This window comes from Mus musculus, chromosome 7 (assembly GCF_000001635.26).
Source record: "Mus musculus strain C57BL/6J chromosome 7, GRCm38.p6 C57BL/6J".
NCBI classification, from domain to species: domain Eukaryota; kingdom Metazoa; phylum Chordata; class Mammalia; order Rodentia; family Muridae; genus Mus; species Mus musculus.
In genome coordinates this window covers 130,299,252-130,316,195 of record NC_000073.6, presented here as the reverse complement: position 1 = coordinate 130,316,195, position 16,944 = coordinate 130,299,252, and the positions used below count along the sequence as shown (strand labels likewise).

Sequence of the window (16,944 nt, the reverse complement as noted above, 5' to 3'; positions counted from 1 at the left end):
GGAGGGTGCAAAGGTAGAGATGGAATGACCAACTAGGTCCTTAGCTGGTGGTCTGTAACCAAGGATGGAGATCCAAAAATATATCAGTCTATAGCAGTGGTTCTCAACCTTCCTCGTGCTGCAACCCTTTAATGTAGTTCCTCATTTGGGGTGACCCCTCCAAACCATATAACTCTTTTGTTGCTACTTCATATGAATTGTAATATAAATGTCCGATATGCAACATATCTGATAAGCAATCCACAGGTTGAGAACTGCTGGTCAAAGGATCTTCCCAGTGATGTCCTCGGAGGCCATGACATCTCTGTCACACTTATGCCCATGTAACCTATAGGGCATGTATGTCTCCAAGTTAGGGTGACTTGCAGTCAGGAGAAGGAGAAGCAGAGAAGCTGAGGTCTGCCAAGCTCCTCAGGAGGTCTCAGGGATGGCAAAGGAGGTAGCTCCAGGGCCTTGATCTGTTGGATCAACAAGACACATAATGAGAGACAGCGGCAGGATTGGCACCAAGGGATTAAGTTGATCAGACACTTCAGAGGTGACAGGAAAGATCTGTCAGTGAGTACGGAGAGCAGAGTGTCCATCCAGCAGCTTCCAACCCAAGCAGAGGGACTGTTGCTTGGCACTTACTTGAATAAACCTCTGCTCCGTGTGGGGCTTCAACCACCAAATTATCCTTCCTCCTTCTCATGAAGTCTCCAGCATCAGGAAGCAGATGGTATTAGGCCAACAAGAAGTTTCTTAGGAGCAACTCCAGCGAGAGGAAGCTGGTGGGGGCAGGGAGGAGCTGGGAGAGTCATCCGACCACAATAGAACGCAATGTAGGGCTGATTCCAGCAAAGGGGAGGCCAGATGCGGACCAGATTGGCAGGATGCACACAGGCAGGTAGGTAAACTGGGAGGAAATAGCTTCATCTACAGGGAAGTCTCATGTTCTCTTGCTGGCGAAGCTAGCCCCCAAGGCAGGTGGATTTTGGAGGATTTCAGACTACCCACCTTTTCAATGCACACTGTGCCTTCTCGCCTGTTCCCAGTTTTTGTTGCTACATCACAACTGTGACTTTGCTACTGTAAAATTGTTGTAATGTAAATATCTGATGTGCAAGCTATCTGATGATCGATCTCCAAAATGGTCAAGATCCACAGGCAGGGAACTGCTGGCCTCCCTCTGCTCCCGCTGGCTCCACGCTGGTCCCCTGTAGCCGCTGCCCCTTGGCATCTATAATGTACCTATGTCACAGGATGTGTAGTTCCTATCTCCCCAGCCCCAGCTCCAGCTCCAGCTCAAATGCAAGGTTTGCGTAGGCAGGGATGTTTATGGATTCTGTTCATGGGTGTATCCCCAAGGCTCAGGAAAATGCAGACAAACATACACACAGATGCTTGATAATCCACTGATTGGAACCACCAGAGCCAAGGAACCAGGAAGAGACGCTAGTTTTAGAAGGGGTCTTAAGAGTTTGTTTTCCTGGAATCAAGATGCTGTGTGTGTGAGTGAATTGGCTCCCGCTCCTGAAGTCAGCTGCCTTTCTTCTACACAGGAAGACCTGAACTCCCCTGTCTGTCACTGTCAGGACAATAGAAGGTTAGTATTTCAAATTACCTATCATGATGGTGCATTTCCAACAGACTCCACCAGGGCTCTTGCTTCAGGATTCCTTGATGACAAGTTTTTCGTGGAACAACTGGCCAAGGAGCAGTGCCTGTGTGCTTGACACTTGACAATGCTCTCAAAGTGGCACACAGGCAAGTGCTGGAGCCCTGTCCCCACAGGCAAAGCTGCTTCCCAGTGGGCTCATTGGAAGCAGCTTCCCATACCCTCCCCCAGGCCCCCCAGTGGTCCCTTCTGGATAGTACTTTCCCCTGGTATTGCTGACTTGTGTCTAGGTTCCCAGGGCCGGGGGGTTGAGTCTAATGCTCCACTAGGTCTCTTTGTCAGTGTTGGGTCTGGTACCATGTGCTCTGCCTGCCCAGAGGGTCGGAAGAAGTGTCTGAAGGGCACTTCCACCCTTGGCTCTCTCCTTGGAAAATTCTGGGCTGCTCCCAACCACCAAGCAGGCTGGTTGGATGCTTGGCCTCCCGCATCTCCCGGCCTGAGGGGGCCTCACCTTCCTGGGGCCAGTCCTCTGCAGGAGTAGACATTCATATTTCTCTTCAACTCTCATAAACTTGGTTTTGACATGAGAACCTTTTGCAGAACAAATGAGAATTCCTCCAAGGGGCTGTTCTGTAAACTGGCCACCCCCTAATGTGAGACTAGTAGGGGCCAGGATCACCAAACAGGGTGTCTAAGAGCTTTGGACAGGACTCTGTTATAAAAATGGAGAACTCTTTGCATGGTACACTAAGGCCTTCCATAAGCAGCTGTCTCTGGCCTCGTATCCCTGTGTCCTGCCATGTGTGTTTGGGCACCGTGCAGCATTCAGGCATTGTTCCCATGAGAGCAAAGTTGTTTTTTGTTTTTGTTTTTTTTTAAAGATCCCAGGTCCAGCCTCTCTGCTAAATGAAGACTTCTCAGAGGTCTTTGTCCTTCTGGAGCCATTCCCTTCTCTGAAACCTGGTGGCAGATGTCTGACCCTCAGGGCTGCCATCTTTGTGCAGGTTAACTCTCAACCATTATTTCCAACTAACATGTACTGGGCTAGTAATTACCATAAGAACTGCCCCCTCGATAAGTCTTCACAAAATGCTGACTGTGTTGGCTAACTTCGTGTGTCAACTTGGCTGGGGATGGCGCCCTGAGATGGGGCCAAACATTACACAGGATATTTCTGTGAGGGTGGTTTTTTGGATGAGACTAGCATTTTTTTTAAATCAATATTCTTTGAGAAAAACAGGGTGCCCTCCATATCGTGGGTGGGTCCTGTGCAGTCAGTTGAGGGCCAGAATGGAACATGAGCGTGACCTCCTCCAAACAGAGGTTATTCTTCCAGTAGACATCTCTTAGCCTTGAACTTCAAAAACAGACTTCTCTGGGTCTCCGGCCGCCAGACCACCCAGCACTCTGGTCTTGCCAACCTCTTTAACTTTGTGACTATTTTTTCCAGAAAGCCCAGACTAATATAGTAAAGGAGCCAGGAGAGTCAAGGGAACTGCTATGTGGAAAGGGAGGGAGGAGCGACGTGCCCTCAGCACAGAGGATCTTCTCACCCGGTGCCACCGTTAGAGGAGGAACTTGCCATCTTATTTGGGTAAGAACTGCTCAAAGTCTAGGGTTTCTTTGACTCCCTCGTAGCCACTGCATGGATGTACACAGTCAGGTTTAAGGATAATTTATCACTTTTGTGTGGGCTATACAAGTGCCTGTGGGCACATGTATGTGCATGTGTGTCAGGCCAGAGGCCAACCCTGGTTATAGTTCCTTAGGTACTATCTACCTTGTTCTTTGAGACAGGGTCTCTCACTGGTCTAGAACTCAACAAGTAGGCTATGCTGCCTGGCCAGCCAGCCCCAGGGACCTTGTCTCTGTCTCCCAACACTGAGATACCAAGCACACAGCACCACTCCTAGCTTTTGTTTTGTTTTATTTTTGTGGGTTCTTGGGGACCAAACTCAGGTCATCATGCTTGTACTCCGGTGACCGATACATCTCCATAGTCTAACAGCTGATCACTTTTACAGCCAAGCCATCTTGTCTGTATGATTTTCTACCCTCAGGAGGCAACCAGCCTGCTTTGTGGTTGACACTTGTCTCCACTAAGCATGTGTAAAACACTGAGCTGGCTGGCTTGATGGCAGCCAGGGGGCATCCAAGGTGGCTTTGCAAGCTCTCTCAGGCCTCCTCAGTCAGCACCCTCAGTGGGAGGCTGAACCTCACCCATATACAATACGTCCACTCCTCCCTCCTTTCTGTCTACAGCCTCTCATGACCCTTCTCAAAATCTCTTTGTTTCTCTCTGACCTGAATCAGGCAGGCTTCAATGACATCAGCAAGTGACTCCAGCCTTGGGCCTCAGAACTTAGACCCAAGAACTGCCCCCTGATTCCTACAGAGATTCGAATTTCTGCTTGTGTGGTAATAATCCTGCTAGCTCCCTCACACTCCCTGAAGTCAGTGAGATTCTGTGGCTTTGCACCAAGCAATCTCATCAACATTTCCTTCTGAACACAAGAGAATGGGGTGTGGTGGAGGAGGGGACCTCTAGGGTGGCCATTGAGAACTCCCCCATGCCTGAACTAAACTGTGCATCTCATAGATTCGGACATGTACATTTCTGCAACATAGGCATGTTTGTCCCCAGCTGTCAGTCACACAGCTGATGCGGACATGAACGCTTCCATGTGATATCAGCACTTCCTCGGGGAGTGATTTGACCCAAAATACCAGAAGTGATTGCAGGATGCTCTTCCGAGAAAAGTTATCTCTCTCAGAACAAGGCTCTTAGGAAGTGGCCCTCTTCAGCAGACACCAAGAACAGTATTTAAGGTAAAGTCCGAGTGTGCCCACTCTGTTACGGGTTTGTGAAGAGGATAAGGACTTGGGAACAGCCTGGCCAATTGAATTTATTGCAGTTCTCATTTCTTCCATGTGCCACATAGGATAGAAAACCCCTATGTCCAAGAAGTCCAAAGAGTTCTCTTAATTAGTATAAACAGACATCTAAGCTGAGGACTGGCCAAGAGCCAGAGAATAAACACTGTAGGCACCACAGGCTTTGCAGTCCATGTTGACTGCTCTGCTCAGCACCAGGGCCACTAAGACAGCATGAACGAGCTCACCTACAGCCTCTGTTGTGGGGCACTGACCCTTCGATTTTACCTAATTTCCATGTCTCAAGAAATACTATTGGGTTTTTTGAGTCTTTTTGCAAGTATCAAAGCCATCCAGAACTCATGGGCCATATGATGATTGCACATTGGGGGCAGGGGGATCATTTGCCAATTTTCTCTTCAGAGGGAGAAGCAAAGCTTGTATCATGGTCTCAGAGGTGGTGTTCCCTCCTCTTTACGTCAACATTCGGGCTTGCAGCAGTTCTGCAGAGTGGGTGACATTCCCATGTCGGGGCACCAAGTTGGAGAGGTCTGGCTGCTTAGAATTGATTAGTGAGTAGGTCAAGTGAGGTTCAACCCCAAATCTGCTTTTGTGACTCACTGCAAAATGCAAAGCTGCTTCTTCCAAGCCAACATTACTGTTTACAGGGGAAACCTAGGCTGGATCAAAGACTCTACCTGCCTTCTGTTCCAGTCTGCCTCATCCATGTAGAAGAATGTAGGAATTCCAGTCAAGACATGAGGTAACTCCAGCAGGGTCTCCCCAGCAGATCAGTGGTCCAAACAGAAGATACTGGGCCTGGTATGGTGATTGACATCTGTCAGAGGGCAAGAGTATCCATGACATTTTATCAAACTCAGCAAGTCTTGATAGTATATGTTTAAAATCCTAGCACCTAAGAGTTGAGGCTGGAGAGTCACCAGGAGTTTAAGGCTAGCCTATACTATATAGTGAGTTTCAGGCTAGTCTGGCAGTCTGGACTATAAGAGTGTTATCCTGTCTTAAAAAGTAAAATAATAGCTGGGCAGTGGTGGCACACGCCTTTAATCCCAGCACTTGGGAGGCAGAGGCAGGCAGATTTCTGAGTTTGAGGCCAGCCTGGTCTACTAAGTGAGCTCCAGGACAGTCAGGGCTACACAGAGAAACCCTGCCTCAGAAAAATAAAATAAAATAAAATAAAATAAAATAAAATAAAATCATAAAAGATTATATTAGGCTCACGATGCAAGTAATCATATAAATATTAAAAGCATACATTTAAGCAGAAGGGAGATGCAGGGTGGGATCAGGTGTTACTCCTAACCCAAGTCTCCTTGGTCTGTCCATGCTTTCACTATTTTTGAAACAGAAGCAGGGAATCGCTGCCCTGCTTAGGTTCCCCAGGGGAACCAAGGTGTGGAACGAGCCCTGCAGTCGATGAGGAGGGCCTGGCACAGCCCTGTGCTCCCACAGCCACAGAAGGAATTAACAAGTGTTCTGATTCAGTTTTCCAGGCGCCGTGCTGTGGGCTGACCTCCTGGAATGTCCCTTCAATGACTTGTGCAAATAGTCTTCCAAAATCAATAGACTGCAAAAATCTATCTGGCTCGTGAAATCTTCCTTGGTCCTCTTGACATCCATCACTGTCCCCCACCCTCAGCTCTGCATTCAAGACTCCCTCCACACCGGACTGTTTGTTGGGTAGGCACATTGCAGGTGAGGGGGGGTGGGGGTGGGGCAGGTCAGTTCCTAGCTGCAGCGGGTTGTTGATATGAGAGGTGAGTGATAGAACATAAAAATAAAAACAGAGCCAAGACAGCTATTTGGGAATCCCCTCCTAGGCCTGTTGTGTCTATAGCATTGTGAGCCATTCATGGAGAGCTAGTCGCCTCCTCTGCTCTGTGTGGCTAAGGAGGATGGTACTGGTTCCTGTGTGTGTCTTGCTCCTCAATGTTAAGAGACCTCATTTATAGAGCAAATGCTATGTGCTGGGCATGGTTCTCCAAACCTCAGACTCAGTCAGGACCAATCCTCAAAGCATTGTCCCTGCTTGACAAATGACAGGCCTCAGGCTCAGATGGGTAAGGGACTTGCACAAGTCAATCATTGCCCCCCCCCGGGGGGGGGGCTTAGCTAGGATCCAGTCCCTGGCAGTACTATTCCAGGAGCACTGTCACTAGAACCAAGGTGCTAGGTCTTTGCATTTGTCACATCCCTGACATCACCTGCAATGTGCTTTATGCCCTTATCAGGGATTATGACTCATCAGGGAGGCTGGCAGTGTCTCTCCCCCTGTGGCTCCTGAAGGCAGGGAGCAATGAGTTTTCCCCATCTAAAGAGGGGGATGAGCCTCAAGTATCCACAGCTATTCCACTTGCATTCCTGTCCCTATAGTCAGGGCTTCAAATGAGTACCGATGCAGGCAGTTTGAATGAGGAATAACCAACATTAGCCTGGGTATTTGAACACTTGGCTCCCAGTTAGTGGTGCTGTTTGCGGAGTTTTAGGAAGATGTTGGCAGATGTATGTAAGCTCTCAGCTGCCTGCTGCTGCCATGCCTGTCATTTGTAGCTATGCGACTTTTCTCTGATGAATTCTTCTTACCTCTTTGGAATTGTAAGGCAAATCAAACTCTTCCTTCCTGTTTCATCACAACAACAGAAAAGTAATGTCTACAATGATGAGTCCCTTCTCTGCCATCGCGATCACTCAAGGCAAGTCCAGGTCCCCAGGCCATTGTATTGGTCGCATTCTTATCCTGACTCCAGGGAAGCAGCTCTGCTGCCATGTTGGGGGTCTGTGCACACAGGCAGCTCTGGCAGGCAATTGAAAACACCCATGCGAAGAATGAAAAGCACCAGGCAGTTTATGAAAAGCGAGATGCATTTGTGATTCAAGACTGCTGTGCACGGAGAACCATTGGAAGTTGGGTGCTGTGAGTGAGAAGAGAAGCCAGAACCAGGGTCTGGCAACCTAGGGACTCATCAGGAGAAGGTGGAGGAGGTGATGTGTTTTCACAGGACAACTCCCATTTGGTTCTGTCTGTGGCTTAAAGGTTAGTGAAGAAGAGATAACCTGTACTCTGTGCTCTGTACAATCTGTACTCTGGTTTTGTGTTTGGATCTGGAATGTCCTACCTTAGGAGAATTTCAGGTCTTAGTAATTCTGAAGGAGTGCTAGGGTTGGGTGGCGGCAAGGTCTCATCCATGTCAGACCCCTTCACAGATTCCTTTAAATGTCACATTTCATTTAATAGCTGCCATTTTAAAATTAACCATCGAAGTTGGGAGCTGTCAAGTAAACGATTTCAAAACAGATACTGCTGTTGGCAGGCTCAAGGATAACACAGAGAGACTGAGTGTGAGCAGCATCTAGGATGGACGCAGGCTAGTCCCAGATGGGGTTCATGTTCACCTGGGGTGAGGATGCAGAACACATGATGATTTGTCTTGGTCATCAACTTGACAAGGTCTGAAGTCAACTAGGAGACAGGTCTCTATTATGCAGATTATGCAGGTTGCATTAACGGAGGCGGAGAGGCTCGCCCTAAACGAGGGCAGTATCATTCCATGGGCGGGGGTCCTTTGTTGAATAAGGCAAAAAGCAGTGAACACCCACATTCATCTCTCTACTTTCTGATGATGGGCACAAGGTGATCAGCTGTCTCTTGCTCCTTCTACCATAGTGAACTGAGCCCTGGAACTCTGAGCTGAAGTAAACCTCCTTTCTTAAGATTACTTGTCTCAGGCATTTTTTCACAGCAACAGCAAAATGTGACCAATACCCATGCCCACTGAAGAGCACCTGCTCCTGCCCGCAAAGGACCAGTACCACCAGAAAGAAGACCAAGTACTGACATGTGGCTTGCAGACAGTAGGGTATGAAATACAGGAGGTCAGCATAGAGGAGGAGGGTAACACTGGAGTTGAAGGATGAGGTAGACAGAAGGGAGAGTGAGTCACTGGTTACTCAGATGAAGTTCTGACTACATACTCACCTGACTGGCCCCATTTTGCCTTAGGGGGTAGAGGTCTGTGTTGGGCAGGACATAGGGACTTAGTACCAGACAACAGAAGGTTGACTTTGGATCCTGTGCCCTCAGGAGCAGAGTTCCTTCCTGACTTGCTCCACGTCACAGTCATCAGCTACCCATCATGTTGTTCAGGCTACCAGTAGACTAACCTCCTCCTCAGCCTCTTCAGGCTAGCGGGTTCTGTCTGCCACACTTTCAAACACCCCCAACCCAACCACCTTCCCCAGTGGTGCATCCATCCTGGCTGCAGACTCCATTGTTTCTTCTCTGTGGTGGCCTCCTCGGCTGCCCCAGCGTCTACACTCCCATGGAAGCCACTATGACCTTCAGACTCTATCCTAGACTGAGCAACTTCCCTAAGATACTCTAGTAGCTTTTCTCTGTCCTAAGAATGGGACCCAGCTCCTGACCCAGCTCTGAAATCCACAGGTCAGTACCCTTGTTTCTATCTCCCATGGCTCCTCTAGGTGCAGCAGCTGCACAGTCAGGCTTAGCTCCTGGACTTTGCTCCGCCATTTCCTTCCCAACAATTTGTTTAGTTCACTCCTTATCATTTGGGTCTCAGTCCTGTCCTCCAGGTTTCTCCATGCATGGAAGCAGCCCCTCCCTCAACCCTGTTCCCACCCCTATCAGCTGGATCATTGAATTTTCTTCATGGACTGGAACCTGGAAATGTGAGCCAAATACCCACCCCCTCAACTTGCTTTTGCAAGGGTGTTTTGTTACAGTAATACAAATGAAACTAAGACAGAGTCTGTATTCATGGTGGGAGTGTAGAACTGTTGTGGGTTAGTAAAATTCAACGTATAATTTGCTTCCTTCCAGATTCCTCAAGAAACTGTTGTAAATGTTCTGTTGTTATTTATTTGATACATGAATAAGAAGATGAAGGTTCAGAGTGCACTGGTTGTGAGATCTATGTTTAGTTTTGACTTACATGAGTTGAAAGCCAGACCCGGTGCTGGATGTAGAAGATGGGACATTCATGCCGTTGAAGAGTTCACAGCCTAGTTTGACCACTGCAGTCACAGATACAAGGTAATTTTAATGCAATGTGATGAGTTTGGTGGCCTGCACCCTAGTGCTCAGCCCACCTAAGGATATAGAACAGGCACCTGCAGGGGAATCCCTTGGAGTTGAATGATAGAGAAGACACTGTGTCCTGATGAAGCAAGGTTTGGTGTATGTTCTAGATCTGGGGAACAGTGTAGGCAGGGCTCAATTTTAGGGAGTTTTAAAATCAAGGGAGGGACCAAAACACCATGAGGCAAGTGGGAGTGATTCCTTCGTTTCTTCCACAGATGTTCACTGAGCACCTACTGAGTATCAGACCCTGTCCTAGGGATAGGCATTTCTGTGCCAAAAGAAACAGATGAAGAACCTCTGACTCCAGGAAATCTGCATTTCAGCCAACTATGTGCCAGCAAACAAATAAGCCTATGTTATCCGCATGTTATGGTAAGATCAGAGAGTCATAGCATACAGGCTGCGGAAGATGTTGCAGTGAGTGAGCTCATGCCTTGCAAGTTCCATCCTCTGAGTCCCATCCCTAGAATCTGTGTAGAAACCAGGCACAGTGGTGCACACCTGCAAGCCTCCTGATAATGCAATAGGAGGTGGGGCAGGGAGATGCTTGGAGCTCATTGCCAGTTAGTCCAGCCTACTTGGCAAGGTTCTAGGCCAATGAGAGACTCTGTCTCAAACAAATAATGAAAAGCTTCCTGAGGAATGACATCTGAAACTGCTTTTGACCTCCACACATGTGTACATATGCACACACACACACACAAAATAGAAATGCGAACTAAGGCTGAAGTGGTGGCCATGAGGACTATATGGTATGAGGAAACCCTGTAGAAGATGCAAATCTATGCTTAGTTGTACAGAGGCCAGCTTGAAGGTGATAGCCACACCAAGCAGGACTCTATGGAGATCAGGAGTATATGCTCATAGACCGGGGAAGGACAGGAGCTACTGCCAACACTATTTTAGGATTCTTTAGGACTGAATTGTATCCCTGCAAGTCTGTAGGCTTGAGCCCCTAATCACTAGTAGGTTCGTCTTTGCAAATTGGGACTTTGGAAAAGTCATTGACTTTAGATAAGACCTCAGAGTTCTGTCTTCATCCAATAGGATTGGTGTCATGACAAAAAGGAGAGACACCATGAGTGGCTGGGCGTCCATGCCAAGCCATAGGAAGACACAACCTGTGGATGGCCATTGGAGAGTCAAGGAGAAACCAAGCCTGCTGGACATCTTGATCTTGGATGTCCAGTCTCAAAATAGAGACAGTAAGTGTCTGCTGCTTAAGCCACATGCTGTGGTGGTTTGTTGCGGAATCTCCAGTAGACTGATCCAGATGTGCAATGTTGGAGGGCTCAGATGAGCAGCTGGTAGAAATAAGCAAGGTGGTAAAGAGAGCTCATGGCAGCCCTGGGATCATGGAGAATGGTGACAGAGGCCAGCTTGGAGGTGATATTCACATCAAGCAGGACTCCATGGAGATCAGGAGCATACTGGTGTATTGGCATCCTGGGATGCCAGGCATCTATAGCTAAGGCAAATTCTTGCAAGTGTGGGTTAAGAGGCCATTTGTACCTTTCAGGTAGGAACATGGTCATTTCCATGCCAACTAGGAAGTGGGGGTGGGTGAGGGTGGTTATTGCCCTACAACTTCCTCTCTCTGTGGGTTGGGCTCTTTGGGGCCCATTGTTCCCCCAAACAAAAGGATACTGATCAGCTGGTTGTTTGTGGCTTCTGGTGCCAGTAGGAGAAGCTGCCTCTCAGTTTTTCACTCCACCCTGGGGCACCAGATGCTGCCAGGCCTCTGGACACAACAGGGCCTACAGAGGAAGGATTGAGATTGTACCTGAGCCACAAAAGGGGTATTGATGGATTATGGGCAGGCTCGGGAGGCTGAGGACAGTGCCTGGATAGCTCTGGACTGGCATAGGCTGCCTGGTCTGTGAACAGTATGGTTGCTCCTCTGTGTTCAGCCTCAGCTTCTTTTGTGCTCTCCTACTCTTCCCCTTCTCCCCTTCCTTGAACCCTCCCAGCCTGTACAGCAGCTACCCAGTCAAAGGCTCTAGCCCTCCTGCTGCCTCTTCTTTGAGTAGGTTGTCATCCCAGTCCAGGATTCCTTTTGTTTAGATATGCCCTTAACTACCTTCCCTATACACCCCAGGAGCCCGTGAAAATGACTGACTCTTGGTTCCAGAAGATATTGGCTGGTTTATCTGATCTCACTTGAATTCAGGCAGCCATTGGAACCAGTGACCTAATGTCTCATCTTCTGTCACCATGACATCCTCTGGGAGCAGGTTTCTGATACTATCTTCTCCACATCCTCACTAGGTCAAGTACCCTGGCTTTCCTCAGGACCCAGACATTCAGTCTCCTTGAGCCCAACTGGCCTAGAATGGGCATTTTTCTATTCTGTTTTCAGGGCCCGTGTTCTATATCAGCACCTTTCTTCTTTCTTGGGTTGACCAATTATCTAACACTTGGTCTTACATCAAGGCTATGAGATCTTGCATTTTAAACACTAGTCCAAGGGACTAGTTGGTCTCAAAAGAGCAGCATTTTGGCTAGCTGGGCAGGTAGCCTGGGACACCTTTTTGGTTCAGATGTGTCACTGCTATTTCACATCATAAATGCTCCAAGCTGCCCACTGTGGGGCCTTGTCTCATCTAATCATTGTGGAATGACCTACTGTTGAATATTTGCCAAGTGGAGGTAGAGCGCACACTCCCAGAGGGTGGGCGTTTGCCCGTGTTGTTCCAGTCATGCAGGGCTGATGAGCAAGCTTGGTACAGAATCAGCTACACCACAGCCCTCTGAACATGTGAATGCTTCAGAGTCCCCTGGCCTGGCTTGTCAGTTTCTCCCAGAAGGCTGAGAGCTGGAGCCGATCACTTCAACAGTGTTGGGCTCTGCCTTGGGTAGGTTTTCTTTGTGATAGTTCAGAAGACTTCTCCTGTGTTCTAGCCAACGAATCCACTGTCATAAGTAATTGCAGATGACATCGGGATGCTTTCCATAGCTCTGTTCCATTTGTTCCTTAGAGTCAGCCGTGAGGGACTCAGAACCCATGACGCCTGCCCCTCCCGCTTCTAACAGAGGAGAGGCCAGGATTAGGGACTATTAACATTTCACTCAAGGGCACACGAGCTGAGCTGAGCGGAATGGGAACACTCTGGGAACACTCTGCTTGCCTGCCTGCCTACTTGTTCCTCCCTTTTTCCTTTGAGTCTATGGTGGGGGCCTAAGTATAGTCCGGGCTATAGCAAGTCTTGAGAGTTTTAAAAGCTAAAGTAGGGACATCTTTCTGCCTGAGAAAGAGGACAAGACATCCTCTTATAAATCTGGAGCCTCTGAAGACTCCCATCCCAGTTTAAAAAAATCTGAGATTAAAATTAATAAAATTTACTGTGTAGGGATGGAGAATGTAGCTCAGTCAATGGGGATAGAGTGCTTGACTGATACACACAAAGCCCTGGATTCTAGCCCTAGTGTCCCATAAACCAGGCATGGTGGCACTGCCTAGAGTCCCAATACTTAGAGGGCAGAGGCCAGAGGAGCAGGAGTTCAGGGTCATTATTGGATCTATAGTGAGTTCAAGGTCAGCTTGGGTTATGTGAGTCTCTGACTAATAAACAAAACCCTGACAATTATCCACATGTGGTTGTATTTCCGTGGCATTTGGCAGACTCACTGTGTCACGCTGTGTCACAACCATAGATGATTCTGAGCTGTTTTCGTTATCTCTAAAGAATTCCTCCCCACCCCTGTCAGTTTTGTCTCACTTTCTTCTTCACACAGCCTGGGGCAGCCCTTACTGTCAACGTCTACTTTCAGGCTCTGTGAAATGGGTTGTTCTCGGCGTTTTGTACACAGAGGGCTACACAGTACGTGGACTTTGTGTCTGGCTTTTCTGACAAAGTACAGCAGTTTCAAGTGCGTGAAGCAGTCTGCCACCAACACTTCAATCCTCTCTGTGAATGAATGAACACCATTACTTTTAATGGATTGACCCCCCCCCCCGCCCCCCTCCCCCGTCCCAATTTGTTCATCCAGGCTATTGACACTTCAATAAGGTTCTGAGGAAAGGTTTTACTTCCTTGGAACGTCAGATTCTGCAAGGCAGCTTTGAAAAGTAGCCCTGCATCTCAGCCCAGGTGGATCCCCTTCTGCCCAAGAGTCCATGACATATAGCCATGACCTTGAGGACATGGAGGCACCCCCAGGAAAGTACAGAGTAGGTCAGAAGGAAAGACAAGCCAGACCTTGTGGTGTACACCCACCACTCTGTAGAGCCAAGAGAACCGTGAGATCGAGGCCAGCCTGAGTTACATACACAGCAAGGAAACTGAATGTGAAGAAAGGCTGGGAGAATGCTCAGTCAAGAAAAGACTTGTGCAAACATGGGGATCCGAGTTCAGATCCTCAGAACCCATGTTTAGCTTAGCATGGCAGAGTGTGTTGGTGATCTCTATAGAGGGAAGGTAGAGACAGGCAGATCCCCTCAGAGGTTGCTGGCCAGCCAGTCTAATCAAATTGGGGAGTTTAAGATTCAATGAGAGAGCCTATCTCAAAAATCAGGGTCCGTGGCAGGACAGCAATAGAGGAAGACACTCAGATCATTCACATTGACCTCTGACCTTCATGTAGGTGTACACCCACACACATAACTGTATAGCTTATGTAGATATGCACGACTGGAGCTTGGCATGATTTCTTGCTCGGCTTAACCCTGGCTGGCCCAGGGTCACTGCCAACTTGGGTGCAAAGCCCTTGGCTGTTCCCTCCAGACAGGAGATTAGATTAAGGGCCAGGCCTTGATCCTTCATCCTTATCGCTCCCTTCCCTGTCCTGGGTGCTTTCTAATTAGCACTCAGCCAATTTGGAGTCAAGGTTATGTTTCCCGTCTGTCTTCAGTGTGTAGCTTTTCCATGGTCACAAGAACCCTCCACAGGGGACAGATCTCTGAACCCTATCACAAGATACCTATGCTAGGAGCGAGGGCTCCTGGGATAACCCTGTGAGCTAACTGCGTTACTGAACTAAGACCATGTGGCCCACCGTGTAGCACACCAGCCACAGAAACAGCAAGTGCGGTCAAGTTGGCAATGTGTGAGGAGATGGGAGACTCCAGTCTCGAATGTGTTCCCCACAGCTAGGCTTGGAGACGATGAGGATTTGCATGAGGGGCAAGGTGACTGGAGGTTAAGAGAAGCAGGTGGAACAGGCAGAGCCTAAAAGCTTGACCCAGGAGCTGGAGTCGGGGCTGGCTCAGGCTTCCCCTGGGCCTCAGCTACATAGGTCCTGGTAAGTGTTCAGTGGGTATAGCTTTAACTCTGTGACGTCACTCAGCACCGGAGACTTGTGCTCATGACACCAGGACTTGAGAGGCTGAGGCAGGAGGATTTGTACAAGTTTCACACCAACCTGGGCTACAGAGTAAGACCAAACTCTCCCTCCCTCCCTCCCCCACATCCCTACCAAATACTTACACAGCTAATGACAGTAATTATTAATATTGTGATTTAAGAGTATTTTAAAAGCTATGCAGAAGCTATGTGTATATGGCCAATTTGTCTCTGTTGGAAGCCTGTCCTAGTTTCCCTGTGGGGAAGAGAGAATGAGAACAAAGACCTAAGGTCTTGTCTTTTTTTGCTGTCTGTTTAGTTTTAAGACAGGGTTTCCCAGTATAGCGCTGGCTGCCCTGGAACTCACTCTGTAGACCAGGCTGGTCTTGAACTCAGATCTACCTGCCTCTGCCTCCTGAGTGTTGGGATTAAAGATATGTGCCACCACCACCCGGCTCTAAGGTTCTGTCTTAATGAGAACTCAGCATCACTGCATGGCACCTATGGCTGCCTGGCTGCAAACCAGTGCTTCCAGCCACACTCAGAGCCATGGAGAGCAGATGGGGCTCTGCATGCCAGGCTATGGCTCACATTTAACCAGACTGGAGCAAGACATGGCTATTCTTGGGCTCTCCCTCCCAACATCCTTTACGTGGTGGCTTTGAGAACAGATTAAATTGCTCTATTTTAAAAATGTTTATGAAAATACTTTGAAATTACACGTATTTTTGCATTTGTGCATGTGTGTGTACATATGTGCTACAGTGTACATGTGGAGGTCAGAGGACAACTTATGGGAGTTGGTTCTTAACTTCCTCTGTGTGAGCCCTGAGGGTTGAACTGAGGTTGTCAAATAGCCTTTTAGTGTGGAGGTCAAAGGGCCACTTGGAAAACTTGATTCTCTACTCCTCCATGTAGGTCCTGGGGATCAAACTCAGGCCCTCAGGTTTAGCAGCAAGCACCTTTACCAGCTGAGCCATCTTGCTAGCCCCAGATACTTCTCAACTGATAACCTGGCTGGTGCTGATAGTCATGTTGTATTGTTTGGCTAATGCAACAGATAGCTTCTTGAACTCCTGAAACATGCTCACAGGTCAGCTGGCCATATGTCAGAATGCAGATGCCAATTGAGTGGTCTAGCCTGGGGGACTGTGGTAGTCTGAATGAAAATGGCCCCTGTAGGCTCATGGAGAGTGGCATCATCTGAAAGGATTAGGAGGTGTGGCTTTGTTGGAGTAGGTGTGGCCTTATTGGAGGAAGTGTGTCACTGGGTTGAGGTTCAGAAGCTCAAGCCAGACCAGTGTCTCTCTCTTCCTGCTGCCTGCTGATTCGGACGGATGCCTGCCACCGTGCTTCCTACTATGACTATAATGGACTTAACCTCTGAGCCTGTAAGTCAGCCCCAGTTAAATGCTGCTTAAAATAACAGTTGCTGTAATCATGGTATCTCTTCACAGCAATGAAACCTTAAGACAAGTACCCAGGTGAGCCTCAAAGCTATTGAGCTCTGTCTATCCTGGGCTTCATCATCCTTGTTCCTGGGCTGTATGTTTGACTCAGCTTTCATGGGGCCTTGTAGACAATCTGTACCAGGACTTCTCAGACTCCATAGGACCAAGGCAGAACTCCTCCATGGCTGTAGGCATCCTGGCAGCCATGACCAACTTGACTGACAAGAGATGAGCTGTGGTTCTGCTGTGCTAACAGTCAGATGCCCACAGCTCAAGTTGCCTCTGTGGCTATCAAATATTCTCTTCAGAGCCTGTGGCTGCTCATATCTCATGGCACACACCTCAGGATATTGGAAACTCCACTCATGTGCCTAAAGACTACCCTGTGAAATTCCTGTGGGAAACACTGGATGTTTGGGCTCCTCTCCATGGCTGCAGTCTCTGCTCTCAGTCATATGCAAACTGTTAGTGTGGCTTTGGGTGTCATATTACTGCCACATGGGCTGTACAGTGATGCAGAGGACAGGAAGGGGGACTGATTCCCCTCCTGGGGCTGCCTTGGCCAGTCTCGGAGTTAGCATCTCCAGGAGGGGCTCAGTGTTCATGGGAGAGTGGGCTCTG

General features: G+C 48.5%; 2 long non-coding RNA genes across 4 annotated transcripts in view; one reads left to right on the top strand and one right to left on the bottom strand.

Moving 5' to 3' along the window:
• Nucleotides 1-252: 252 nt before the first annotated feature.
• Nucleotides 253-6,642, bottom strand: Gm33607. Its single transcript, XR_378529.4, has 3 exons — nucleotides 6,480-6,642; nucleotides 5,170-5,309; nucleotides 253-458 (listed from the first exon to the last, which is right to left on the bottom strand). It is a non-coding gene; the product is annotated as a predicted gene, 33607 (long non-coding RNA).
• Nucleotides 6,214-16,944, top strand: part of Gm33555 — a 36,720-nt gene continuing 25,989 nt past the window's right edge. For 2 of the 3 annotated variants that reach the window (XR_003946879.1, XR_003946878.1), the window contains exons 1-3: nucleotides 6,214-9,542; nucleotides 9,806-9,962; nucleotides 10,638-10,795. This is a non-coding gene — a long non-coding RNA (predicted gene, 33555). The remainder of the gene's footprint in view (nucleotides 9,543-9,805; nucleotides 9,963-10,637; nucleotides 10,796-16,944) is intronic. The other variant, XR_003946880.1, reaches the window with a different exon arrangement.